Source organism: Rhinolophus hipposideros (assembly GCF_964194185.1).
Source record: "Rhinolophus hipposideros genome assembly, chromosome: 20".
Classification (NCBI taxonomy): domain Eukaryota; kingdom Metazoa; phylum Chordata; class Mammalia; order Chiroptera; family Rhinolophidae; genus Rhinolophus; species Rhinolophus hipposideros.
The window spans coordinates 7,949,619-7,963,661 of NC_138066.1; positions in this window are offsets into that span (position 1 = coordinate 7,949,619).

Here is a 14,043-nt window from a genome sequence, read left to right on the forward strand (position 1 = left end):
ACCCAGTCTGTGGTACTTTGTTACAGCAGCCCTAGCAACTAATACAATAGCCATCCTCCTTAGGGTAGGTTCCTTAATAAACAACTACAAGATTTAGTTTATATAAACTTCAACTCAGATCTATTTGGTTTGGAATGACTTTCCTAGGGACCTTGTCAAGAAGGTGAAGAACTTAAAGACCAGTATCACTTAAAATATTAAGTATCTAAAATGCCAGACGTTTAAAAAGATGGTCTGTTTTAAGCCCCAAAACATTTGTGTGGATCACTTTGCAGCAGGCTTGCTCTAGATAAAATTTAGTCTTCATTCTCAGCTGTTGCAGGTTAGAGCTTATGTAATGATCCAGAAAAGGAACAGCAGCTTTTGAAGAAACCTTTATTTGCTCTTCATTCCAGCGTTAAGTTTAAAGTGTTAGAATCAGGATGTTAGAAGCAGGAAAGGGGCCTCAGAGATGACGTCCAAATTTTTTTGTGAGTGAGGAGAGAATCCCAGAGGTTAAGGTATTGCCCTTCTGAACCTAGGTTAGAATTTGGGAACAATTTCTAGTCAAGCCCCTGCTTGTTCCACTGCTATGGGGTGCTTATGTGACCGTGTGAATCCAACCAAAAGGAATGCTGGGGGCTGGTGGGGCAGCCTTTCAGTCGTGAATCTTGGGAAATCAAAATCAAGGCTGCCTTTTACGTGGGTGGGTTACAGTGTTTTCACTGGACTCTTCAATAGCATTACGATATCAAGAAGTGCTCTTTGTTTGGAAGTGATAAGAATCCCGTCTGTGCAGTGAGCTTGGAAGCACTTAATGCCTCCAGCTAACCATGAGGCAGCTAACCACTTAGGCATAAGAGCCAAGACTCACTGAATACCAATAAAGCACCCATGTGAGATGGGAGGCTGACGTGAATGAGTAAAGTAAAATTTGAAATTGTAAATGCATCTACGTGAGACAGTTTAATATTTTTACTATTTTTAAACATAAGGTTAAAAGAAACTAAAATTTTCAAGTCACCCATAGTCCCCCAAATAACTGTTTTCTTTTTTTGCATATAGCACAATTTAAATTATGTGTGTGTCTCTGTGTGTGAGTTACCTTTAAAAGGACAGTCACCCATACAAGCATTTTTCATCCATTTAGCTTACACTTTATTCATAGTTCTCTGTACTGATATGAATGGTTGTTCCTATTTATTAATGAGATGCGATTACTAACCCGTCAGCTATGTGTTCCTTAATAACACCTTTAGAACTTAGGAGATAATTATTTTCTATTAATTTTTAAAATGTATTTTAATATTTATTGGTTCTTCCATAATTATACTATATCCTCAGTAGAGAAAATTTGGAATATACAGAAAAGTTGAAGGAAGAAATTTTAAAATTACCATTGTTCCACTACCAGGAAACAAAATTTGGGTGCACTTCCTTTCTGTTTTCAACATTTTAAAATCTTTTATAATACCATAAATTTGCAGATGTATTCCTTTAAAAAAGGTAGACATGAAGGAGATCCAAGATGGGGAAATAGATAAACACTGTGCCTGCGTCCTTCCATGAACACATTAAAATTACAACTAAATTGTAGAGCAATTGACTTAGAGAACCATCTGAAGTCTAGCCAAACAGAAGTGCTATAACTAAAAATAAAAAGAAGCCACGTTGAGACTGGTAACCACTTACCCCCTTACCCTCTGGTAACCACTAAACTATTGTCTGTGTCTGAGTTTTTGTTTCTCATTTGTTTGTCTTGTTCTTTTTGGTTGATATACCACATATCAGTGAAATCATGGGGTTCTCTGCTTTTTCTGTCTGACTTATTTCACTTAGCATTATACTCTCAAGATCCATCCATGTTGTCACACAAATGGTCCTATATCATCTTTTCTTACCGGCGAATAATATTCCATTGTGTATATATGCCACAACTTCTTTAAAAATTATGGAACGCTTCACGAATTTGTGTGTCATCCTTGCTCAGTGGCCATGCTAATCTCTGTATCATTCCAATTTTATTATATGTGCTAGTATATGTGTTCCAATTTTAGTGTACAGTGCGAGCACTGTATCTGAAATTTGATGCCAACTCTACCTTTTAAAAACATAATTACCATCCCATATCATACCAAAAAATTACTTATTTTTTCTACTTATTTATCAAATATCCAGTCAGTGAAAAATCAAGCTTATATTTGGGTCCTTTGCTTTCAAGGAACCACGACACTTCATTGTGAGCTGTATTCTGTCTCCATGTTGCACATGTAACTTTGTGTCCATGTTTGCACCAGTTCAAGGAGGACGTGAGGGGGTGAGAGTGAGACAACCCTGCAAGCCGCCCTCCCATTCTCACTCCTACGTGGTGGTATTTGTGTGGGACCAGATTAGAAAGAGCAATCCACTTGTCCTGGTTATTTTGTTTGTAGAATGGATAACTGTGAGGATGAAATGAGATGCTGGGAGAACAGGGAAAACTAATCTATGGTCATAGTCAGGATAGTACTGAACCTCTGGCAGGAGTTGGGTAGTTAATTGAAAATCTCAAGGCGACCTTCTGGAACCATGGTAATGTTCTATAGCTTGATCTGGGTGGTGACTTACATATCTAAAAATGTACTGAGCTATAAAATTAAGATTTATGCATTGTATGTAATCTATAACTCAAAAAAATGGAGGAAGGAAAGATTTCCTATGAAAGGCAAGCTTGAAAGAAAACAGTGTGTGATGTGGAGAAGGTTTCAGGCTATCAGACAGGGTGACACAAGCTAATAGCTACCACCAGGTCCCCAGTTAGGAGATGGACTAAATGGTGACTGCACAGAAGATAAAACTCTCCGAAAGCTTTAACAAAATCAGAGGAATAATGGTAGTCAGAAAAGTAGGGTGGGCCTGACGAGGGCAGTCAGAGCAGGATAACTGCACTATTCCTGGTGTTCAGTGTCTGTCGTCTCCTCCCCACTCAGAGGTACAGGAAATAAGTAGCTACAGTGACCCCCAAGCCGGAGGACCAGGGCTAAGGCTGGCACAGCTTTGAAAGAGACATTTACTCAGAGGTTTTCTGTGACCCAGGACATGAAGGGAACAAAATGAAGGCGCGAGCAGGCACGTTCCTCGTTGGCTGCTGCAGTGAGCAGCAGCTGGGCATTGTCAGTCAAGCTGTGTGGCCGCGCTGATGATTCTTGTGCCCCATAGAGTCCCTTTTTATGGAATGAGCCAGGGTTAGTGCCTTTAAACTTGAGCCATCTTAAGTATTCTTGGGCGGGTCTGCAGTTGGCAGCCCATCATCCATTTTCCATTCAAGATGACGCAAAGGTAAGGAAGGGCCAAGCTGAACTTGGTAGACATGTGAGTGCCTCCCAGTTGCAAGAGGTCACACTCAGAGCCTCCGGCACCAAGGTCTCTGATGAACTAGAGGTGGTTTTGCCATCACAGTATCAGATGTGGCAGAGACCATCTAGTATGCGCTCACTGCGTAGGAGAGGAAGGACCCAAGTGGGGACCTGTCTGGAGGTTTATAGCAAAGCTGAGGCTTGAACTCCCTCTTACAGCCTTACTACCCAAGTGTGGTCCCTGGACCAGCGGCAGCATGTCACCTGGGAGCTCACTGCAAAGCAAAACCTCAGACTCCACTCCATACCTCCTGAATTAGAATCTGTACTTGAACAAGATCCCTAAGTGATTCTTAGGTACTTTAAGGTTTGAGAAACTGCTGTACAGTGCATTGACTTTGTCCACCCCACCCCCACAGCGTAGAGCCTAGTAATTTTTCCCCAGTAGGGAAGAGGAAAAGAATAATAAAGTAATCCATCTTCCCCTGACCAGGAAGCTCTTAAATTAATTTTGCTTCCATGAAACACATAATTTGAGTCTTGCAAATAAATTCCATTTTCTGATGATTATTTGCCCCGTTTTAAAAATTCTAATCAAAGACATATATCAGAACTTGTCAGACTATGTCAGAACTTCTGTTCAGCATAGGATATCAAGGGTTTCTCTGTTAGGTAGATATAATTACAGCAAAAAAAGCACAGAGATAGGTTGGTTAGGCTGTGAGGGCTTATCAGGGCTAAATGCATATTTCCATTTGGACATTTTTGAAATATTGAAACCAGATTGAGGACCGTGTAACCTCCAGTTGTCCCTGGTTCAGTGAGGCTGATGAGAACTGCTGATGTGATTAAGTGAAACTGGGAGAAGCTAACTCTGCCTGTCTCCCGGTCAGCGCAGCTTCTGGTAAGGCTCTCCGAGTTACAGGAGAAGGTGGAGCCATGGACCCGTGCAAGGATCAACTACCATTCTTAACAGGAACAGACAGTGTCTAAAGCAGCTCAGGACTTCGGAGCGATTGCTTTTGCCCCCATTGCTTTTCTCTCTGTTGTCCTCACATGGGTCTCCCCCAAGTCCTGGGCCCCTGCCCAAGCAAGTGTGGAAGGCACCCACCCCCATCCATGCAGAAAGCCCTGTCCAGAACATGAGGGATCACAGCAAAGGCATTCATTCGTTGATCCATTGATGCATTCAACATTTTCTGAATATCCACGTTAGGCTAAGTAGTACTAGAGCTAGGTAGACTGGAGAGTGACTCTGGGATGCAATAACCACACACGAGAAATAAAGTAGGATAGTTTTTAGATCATTCTGCCCTAACGGGTTTGCCGACCACTACACCTAAAATTATACCCTCTTTTGAGTGTTTTATGTATCGAATCAGTTTCCAGTTATAAATATGCAACAATCAGGTTACTGTACATCATAATAGCGATATAGGAAGTATAATGAAAAGATCACTAAATTCACAATAAACACAATATATAATAAATAGAATAAATGTAATAATGATTCAGGATCCTAAGAAGATTATAAAATTTTGGAAATTTTAAATATTAATGAAAAAAAGGTACAATTTATTTCTTGATGAGACAATGGTGCAAATATGTTGATTTTGACCCACTTAAGTCTTCAGTAAGGTCACAATAATATTGCAGTGGCGAATGGTTGCCAGGAACATGAGGGAATTTGGGAGGGTGATGGAAATGATCAATGTCTTGATTGTAGTGGTGGCTACACAACTGTATACCTTTGTCAAAACGCATCAAACTGTATACTTACAGAGGGGGGATTTTAATATTTATACCTCGATAAGTCTTACTTTAAAAAATTGCAATGGCGTTTTTTGGGGGCAGCTCAACAAAAAGATCCTGAAATTCTGGAAAAATAAATGTGAAAAACAATTAGTAGAAATAAGCAAGGACTTGCCTTACCTATGTTAAATATGTTACTAAGCCATAGTGCTATTTTTAAAGTGTGGCGCTAACCCAACATCTAACATCAAATCACTAACAAAAGATCAAATCACAAACACCCATGTTTATAAAACGTTACTATATCGGAAAGGTAGTCTATTGTATTAGTAAAGATTACTAAAAATTAGTATTGGAACACTGGTTAATGAAATGAAAAACGTTCGATTCTTACACTATATCTTCCATTAAAATCATAACAATAACTGCACTAGCAGGAAATACATCTAAACAGTTACCTAATTTGGGAGTAGGTTTACCTGAGATGTCCTTGTACATGACCTAAGCGCAGCAGCCCCCTCACAGCAGGGACCATGGCCATCGATTGTACCCCAGAATCCACCCACCATGGGTGGCGCAGAGCTGGCCAGTTTACAGGCTAGACCAATCAGATCCTCTCTGGAATATAAACAGAAAGACTATGCTGATCGGCAACAGGAGCTGAAGCAAGGTTGTGATGAAGAGGTTACAGAACCAGGCCAGAGGTGGCCACCCTGAGCTACGTGCTAACTGAAATGATGAGTGCAAACCAGTCAGGAGAGGAAGCCTATGGGAGGAGAAAGAAGCAGGTCGGTGGAGGTAATCCGGAACCCTAAAGAGAGACAAGAGCAGTAGTCTCCAAGCTTTTTAATTACAAGAATTAATTTTAAAAATCAAAAATTTGACATGCATCCTCTAACATATGTCCATTTCCTTATTTGTCAGTTACATGCATGTACAAATGCACAAATGTATTTGACAAGTGTTTGCCAGAGATAGCACATGAAAAATAAAAAAAGCAGAAATGTGAAAAGATGAGATAGTAAATAAGTGGTATTATTAGTCTGGGTGACGGATACATGAGTATTTGTTTTATTACTTTATAAAATGAATATACGTATTTTTGTACATCTTATATATGTTTGCTCCATTTTCCTATAAAAAATAAAACTGAATATGCATGTAAGTAGAAAGGCTAGTATTTTCTTCCCACACTCCAATGTTGCGTGCGCTTCTGACTCTGGAGACCACTGCTTTAGAGTTTGGGGACATTCTGGTTTTAGATCTAATCTACATCTGTGTCCTCCCCATCCCACCTCCTTTCTCTAGAGGGTCTGAATGAGCCTGTTTCTTCCAACCAGAAAGTTAGACTAAAACAGAAAACATTTTTGTAAATGTAACACTAAAGGCAGAAAGCAAAGAGTAAGTCGTTGCTAGGCTTGATTAAAACCATGTAACAGAATTACTATCACTAATATAGAAGGTATGTTTACAAATCCATAAGGAAATAGAAGGTGAACACCTCAAGAGAAAGCTGGGCAAAGAACATAAACAGGCAGAAAAGAAGGATGTCAAATAGTTAATAGCCGTAAGTACCCCCAAAACCAAACCAAAAACCAAAAACACTAGATATCAAACAATGCAAATTAAAACATTGGAATTTTTGTCTCTCTGGTTGGCAAAAAGCTAGAAAGTATGTTACATATTGAGAATGAAAGTATAGAGAAATGAACCCTCACATGGAACTGGTAATACACAAAGTATAGCAGCCTTTCTAGATGGCGATTTGTCAATATATCGCAAGCCCTGCCATTCCATCTTTATGCATTTATCCATAAAAAGAACTATAGGTATGCACAAAGATTTGTCCACTGCAATTTTTGTAATAGTAGATAATGGAAAGCAACTTAGATGTCCAACTATGGGGATCTGTAAGATACCCAACTTACAGGGGAGAAATAAACTGTGGTACATTCATAAGTGGAGAGCCGTGGAACCATTAAAATGGAGCAGTAGATGGATGTTTAATGATATGGAAGGATATCCAATATCTACTTTAAGTGAATAAGCTGCAAAACTTTGATCTCATTTTTTTTGTATAAACACTAAAAATGCACACCACAATATTATTAACAACAATGGTATCTTTATGGATTTTTATTTTCTTATTTTGAGAATCTATTTTCTAAACCTGCCTAAATGAACATATATTCATTTTGTAATAAGAAAGAGTCATTATTAGGAAAAATATCCTAGTGTCAGGAAGACAAAGTTTATCCCTATTTTAACCAAATAGGAATCACTTCCTATAATACAATGCTAAGGAAGATTATAAAGCTGTGACCACGCTCGTATGGTAGGTGCTATAATCCACTAATGCTGTCTGCAAGGATCATGGGATGAGGTAGCATCTACAGCTCTCCAGCCATGACATAGAAATCCTGGGGTTTAGCGATGTTGCCATGTGTGTTGGATTGCTTTTGACTGGGGAGGGGAGAGATGTAGCCAGATGACGCTCTTGGCTCCGGCCTGGGGAAGTCTACCTCCCAATGCAGTGCTCTTGGTAACGTGCTGTCATGGACATTCACTACGTACTTCATGAATGGAGAACAACCCAGCCACCTCCTGCACCCCACATACTTACTCCCCCACCCCCCACCCCCAGTGTGTCAAACCTTGACTTTTCTTTTCTCTTTCTTTTTTTTTTTTAACATTTTTAAAATTAGTTTCAGGTGCACAAAACAATGTAATAGACATTTATCATTTATATCCCTCACACAGTGACAACCCCTCTCCCCCCATCTACTATCCCTCTGACATCCCACACAGCCATTACATTTCCACTGTCTCTGTTCCTAATGCTGTACTCCGCTTCTTGTAACTATATATGTATATAAAATAATGAATGCCCACATACATGCTTTGAAGATAAAGACAATGCTTTCATCCAAGTGGGTCTCCCTTGTGCCTCAAATCAGTGTCAGAAGATAGAGCTGAAGAGAATGTAAGAGATCATTTGATTCAACTCCTTTTTTTTTTTTTTCAGAAGAGGAAGCTGAGGCCCAAATATTTCGGGCATTTTAATTTATTAGGTCAGTGCAAAAGTATTTGTGGTTTAAAAGGTTAAAACAATGCAAGACAATTACTTTTGCACCAACCTAATATGTAAGAGAAACATTATTTCTCCCTTAACCCTAACGGATGCCGTCAGGGCCCTGTTGGACAGCTTGAGGCACCACACTCAGCAAGGAAACTTGAGGCCTTCCAATGGCCCTGAGGCCATACCCAACATTCCCCCACTGACTCAGTTTACACATCAATTAAGTGAGGGATAATTCCACCTGCCCTGCCTACGCCCTGGGATTGTTGTGAGGCTCAAGTGAGATAAGGAACAAATGAGGAAAACATTTGCTAGAGATTACTAGAACACTAGAGATTACTAAAATCTTTGATATATGAAAGTTTTTTGAAAAACTATGACATCTCAAGATAAAAAGGACAAAGGGTATGAAGACTATTCATAGAAGAACTACAAATAATCAGTAGCATGTAAGATGAGGTTCAACCTCACACATAACAGAAGAAAAGCAAATTCAAACATCAGTAAGTTACATTTTTCACCTATAAAACTGGCAAACATTAGAGTGATGCCACTTGGCAAAGGTGGGGGAGTAAACTTGACACGCGGGGGCTGGGGGAGATTGTAGACAGATATGATCCTTCAGGAGACGGATGTGGTGATATGAAGCAAAAGCACTCGATTCAATAATCCTACTCCTAGAAATTTATCCTGAGGAAATAATTGGATAATGTTCAAAGAGACAAGGATGTTCGTCGCTATGATATTTTAAAAAGTGGGATTTAGTAAATGAATGATGGTACATCTGCATAATGGAATTGTGTGGTGACATTAAAAAGGATAATATAAAGTTCCTGAAAGAAGGATGTCCATAATACATCATGTACAAAGTTGGTTGCAAACACATTTTCGCATAATATGATTTTATTTTTACAGTCAGCCTGTGTTGCTTTAATAAAAAATATGTAAATGTCTCCCCTTTTTATTTTGAAAAGACAAATATGACTAAACATATAAAAATATTTAGAAGTAATGTATAATGCTAGTAGTTTAACTCGGAGTGGGGAGATTATGATTTACCTTCATCATCCTATATTTTTCTACAAATGTTTATATGAATATTAATTTTATAATCAGAAAACAATCTTGGAAAATGAAACATGTTTTCACCAGGTCTAGTTGCTCAATCATTTTAAAATTGTTAACTCTTCCCTCATTATCCTTCCCAGTTTCCCGAAGATCCCATAAACTACTTTTCTCAGACAATTATCCTCCTACAGGGACGATGATCCCTGTCCTGGACTCATGTTTTCAGCAGGAGGCCCCAGCCCCAGCCCCTCCCAGTGTTGGGAAAAGCTTTGGTACTTTCACAGTGTAGGAAAAGAAATGTAATGGGGTGAGAGGGACACCGCTCTGCATGAGTGAAATGCTTAGCACACGGTCGACCATCGGGCATAGTAACTACTGGCACTTGGTGTCAGAGAGAATGTGAAGTCAGGTATATAGGTATCAGTGAGGTTATCGACAAACTGAGAAATGATGTGGAAACGGGAGGGTCATGGCAGGGCAGAGCTGACAACCTACAGACCCCCAGTGCCATTTACTGCCGGAGGGCAGGGCAGTGATACCTATAGTTCTACCTGGTGTGTAATAGACCGGGCAGGGGCATGAGGGGGCCGTGGAATGTAGAGAGTGCTCTTTTGGGAAGCATCTGCCGTGAAATTAGAGTTAGCTGGGAACGCAACCCCTTACTCACCCTACCTGGGGGAGAATCTTGGCCTCCGGGGTGAGCTTGCATCCAGATTTGAGATCATGAGAAAGCTACCGGGCGTAGCCAAGAGAAGAGTATTTTAAGCTCCCTGGTTGGAGGGTAGTGAGTGGAATCTGGAAGCAGGTTTGAAGACACAGGGAGGAGAAGGGGCAACAGGCAGGAGCCTGAATGTAACGTTTATCAAACAATACCGAAAAGGTTCGGGAAACAACTCAGTTACCATGAAGTGGCAAAGTTTAGTTTCCTCCTCCAGAGTTTGAAAACAGAGATAAAATCAATTAAAGAGAAATAATGACAGTTGCATTTTTGTCCACGTATGTAGTCTGGGAGATGGGTACCTGCTTCACAAGGGCAGTCTTGCAGGGGGGCAGCACTGGCCAAAGACTGCCACAAAATGGGTTGTGCCTGGCACCCAGGTCCCCTCCCACCCACATTACTGTGGTGGAGGAATGAGTATTGTGACACATCACAGCCCAGCTCCTCCTTTTTAGGTACCTGATTAGAATGGTCAAATCAGAGAAAGCAGAGACCAACGGGGACCTGGGGCATTGGAGAGACCCATTTCTCAGATGAGGAGACTGAGGCCTGATGAAGCGAAAGGATGAGCTGAGCCTCAGATCAAGGCAGCCCTGGGCTGAGTGGGGCCTGGCTCACTTTCTCTTACCTTCCATCCCCTTGAAGGACAGCTGATGCCTTTTCTGGGCCTGGCAACTCAAATGCTTGACAGAAACTGCTTGTGTTTGGTTTTCGGGGTTTTTAAAAAATTTTTTTGTTGTTGTTTTGTTTTGCAACCAGTACCTCCTCACGCCCTCCCTTGCCCATTTTAGACATTTTAAAATATAGATACAACCACAACACGGGACTCCAATAGAGGACAACCTTGCCACCTGCTTTCTTTCCAAGGCCTCTTGGGTTCCTGTCGGTGAAAGTGTCAAACCTCATAAGGAAAACAGTTGGTCAGTTACGGGCAAGGACACCCCTCAGCTCTCCTAGATTTAGAAGTAAGGTATGTAAATGTGGAGTCCTAGGGTCAGAGTCAGAACTGAAGAGGTCATCTGTCAGCAGTTTCTAATCAGGGGCCTTCCTCAGAATTACCTGGAAAGCCATTGAAACTCCACATACCCCCGTCTAACCCCCAGAGATTCTGATTTAAAGGGATTTGGGTGGTGCCTGAATATCCAAATCAATAGTAAACTTCCCAGGGGTTCCTAAACCTAAACCTCGTTAAGATGTCCAAACCTGGTTAAGATGACCGAACCTGGTTAAGAAACGCCCCTCTAGTTCAACTATTTTACTTTACAAAAGAAGGATTTGATCATTCCTCGCCCCCAATAGATTCAGCTTCAGTCACTGCTGTTTCAGACTTTTGTTTAATGTTCTTCAAGTCCCCCCCAGAAGGACCCCCAACCACTCCCTCTCCACCCTCTCCCCACCCCACACCCATATCTGCTCAACTTACCCATTTCAGTCACTATTGGGGGAGTATCTGTGTGCTTTCGAATCCATCTTTTCCCTTCAGAATTCCATCATTCTAAGCTTTGAATCTCCCTTCCTCTCCTCTCAATCACCCTCACCCCTCACCACCACCCTGGAACGCTCAGTGCTTAGTTCTCAGGGGTGGTTGTTCATTCGAATCCAGAATGCACACTACAGGGGGAGCTTTACACGTCATGCCCAAAACCTACGCCTAGAGATTCTGATTCCACTGGTCTGAGACAGGGCCTGGTCTTGGGTCTTGTTTGTTTGTATGTTTTTACATTTTCTCCAGAACTTTTTATTTGAACATTTTCAAACCTATAGAACACACATTTGTTTACCCTTTCCCTGAGCCACCTATTGTTCAGTTTTGGCCACTGATAACGTTTTGCGTTGATAAAGTGTTGCTTTATTTGTGTATGTAAATTTCTTTTTTCTCTTTTCTCTCTTTTTTTTTGGGGGGGGGGTTGAGCAATTATAGAAGTTCATTGTATAGTTTATAATATCTCCTTGAGTATTTCAGAATGAAATTCCTATGAATAAAGACATTCTCCTACATATCTACAATCCCATTTTCACACCTAAGAAAATTAGCAATAATTCTGTGTCATCTAATATCTATCTAATATGCTACCTTCATCACCAATCCAATTTCCATGTATATTAGGGCCTTTTTCCGGACTTTCTGCTGTTGCTTTGGTCAGTCTGTCTCTTCAGGCACCAGCACAACACTTCAGAATTGATAATGTAGGTTTTAATATCTGGTGGACTACCCTGCCTGTGACTTTTTTCCCCAGGGTTTTCTTTACTATGCATGCACTAAATTTAGAATCAACTATCTAACTCCAGGAAAAAAAATTGTCAGTATATTTATAAGGATTGTATTAAATTTATATATTAGGTTGGTGCAAAAATAATTGCGGTTTTTGGAATTATTTTTAACCTTTTAAGCTGCAATTACGTTTGCACCAGCCTAATATAAACTTGAGTATAATTGGCATCTTTATAATGTTGAATCATCCTATTCAATAGCAAGGAAATGTCCTTTTGTGTCTTTCAGTATAACTTTTAGGTTTTGCACATATCTTCTTAAGTTTATTCTGTAGTATTTTATCTTATTTATTGGAGTCTTCCATATGACATCATATCTTCCAATTGGTTATGCAAAGTTAAAAAAACAACAGCTCCTCAGGTGATTTTCAGGAATCGCCAAATTGAAAACCACGACTTTAAATGAAAATTCAGGGTCATCCTTCAATTTAAAGACTATGGCTCAAATCTTAATCCATCTCCACCCCCCAAATTGTCCACCTTTCTTCCAGATGCCTAAGGTCACAGTGCTGTTTGTTCTCCATTTTATCCTCTCGGCAATCCTCTGGTGATCTTTGATCTTTGCTTTCCACACCCATATGCAGCCAGTGAACTTGTTTACCTGCTTCCTTCTCTATGGCATTGTTCAGACTCGCATTGCATTTCATTCCTGTCCCCAAATTCTCTGGCAAGGTCTTGGAGCTTGCCTGCCACTTTATTATCTCCTTTCCCTTGGAATGCCCGTTTTCTCCTGTCTTTCTCGCTCAAAGCATTCTTCCTTGCTTCAATCATGTTGCTCCATGCTCCCAGCCACAAGGGCCCATTAAAAGCAGGCTTGTGACAGCAGCCACAATAGCCCCACTGTAGGTATGGGAATCATCTCCTCTTTGCCAGCTGAGTGTCACTCAAACCTTCGCTCACTCTCATCTTCATTCCATTCCTTAGGTTTTCCAGAGTGTGTGGAATCATCTCTTTACTGGGTCACCTTTTACCACCAGCTGTCCCTTTCACTTCCAGATTGAGGTTTGACGTTTTCAAGAAGTTTGCTCTGATTAACTTCACAAACTTCTGGCTCCCCTCATAATTCCTGAATCATCCATTCCCCGATGCCCTCTCATATAGTTAGTGAGGTGGGGTTCATAGCATGGCTTTGACATCGCACCCAACTGCATTATAATCCTGGGAAATCACTTACTATGCTTTGTACTTATCAGTACATTTGAAATTTTTCATAATAGAAAGTGGGGGGAAGTGAGTGTTTGTTGAATTGAATTAAAGGAGAGCTTTAGCCTCTCTGCTTGAATTTCTACCTGGGGCTCTTGGGCATTGGCAACGGTCTTGGCTCAGAAGAAGTGAGTTCCTCATTTCCAGTGACACCTAACTCTCCTCACGGAGCCACATGGAGAAGGCACTTGATCCAGGAGGCAGCTGCTCCCCGCAGATGACTTCACGCTCTGGCAGTCAGCAGTCCTGAGCAGGCCGGTGTGTAGCCGGAGCCCCGTGTCCACGTGTCCACGTGGAAGGGACATCAAACAGGCAGAGGAAGGTGGCTTGGGAGGAAGAGACAGGTTCGCCGAAGGGGAGCGCAACGGCCCTCCATTCATCACTTCTGGAACTACTGAGCATTCTTGAGATACAGTACATCTTCTTTCCAGCTCATCCAAAAATAAATGCAGCTCTGCGCTGGCTGTGGGGATTAGCTCTAGCTGGGGGTGGCTGAAAGAACAAGGGCCCCTCCTGTTCCCTAAAATCTGGCTAATAATATACTTTTAAGTCATCTGTCTCGGTTGTCCAGAGGAGGAATTCCACAGGCAGAGTACACAGTTAGCCCCAAGAAAGCTGCCTCTTAAAGTAACAACACG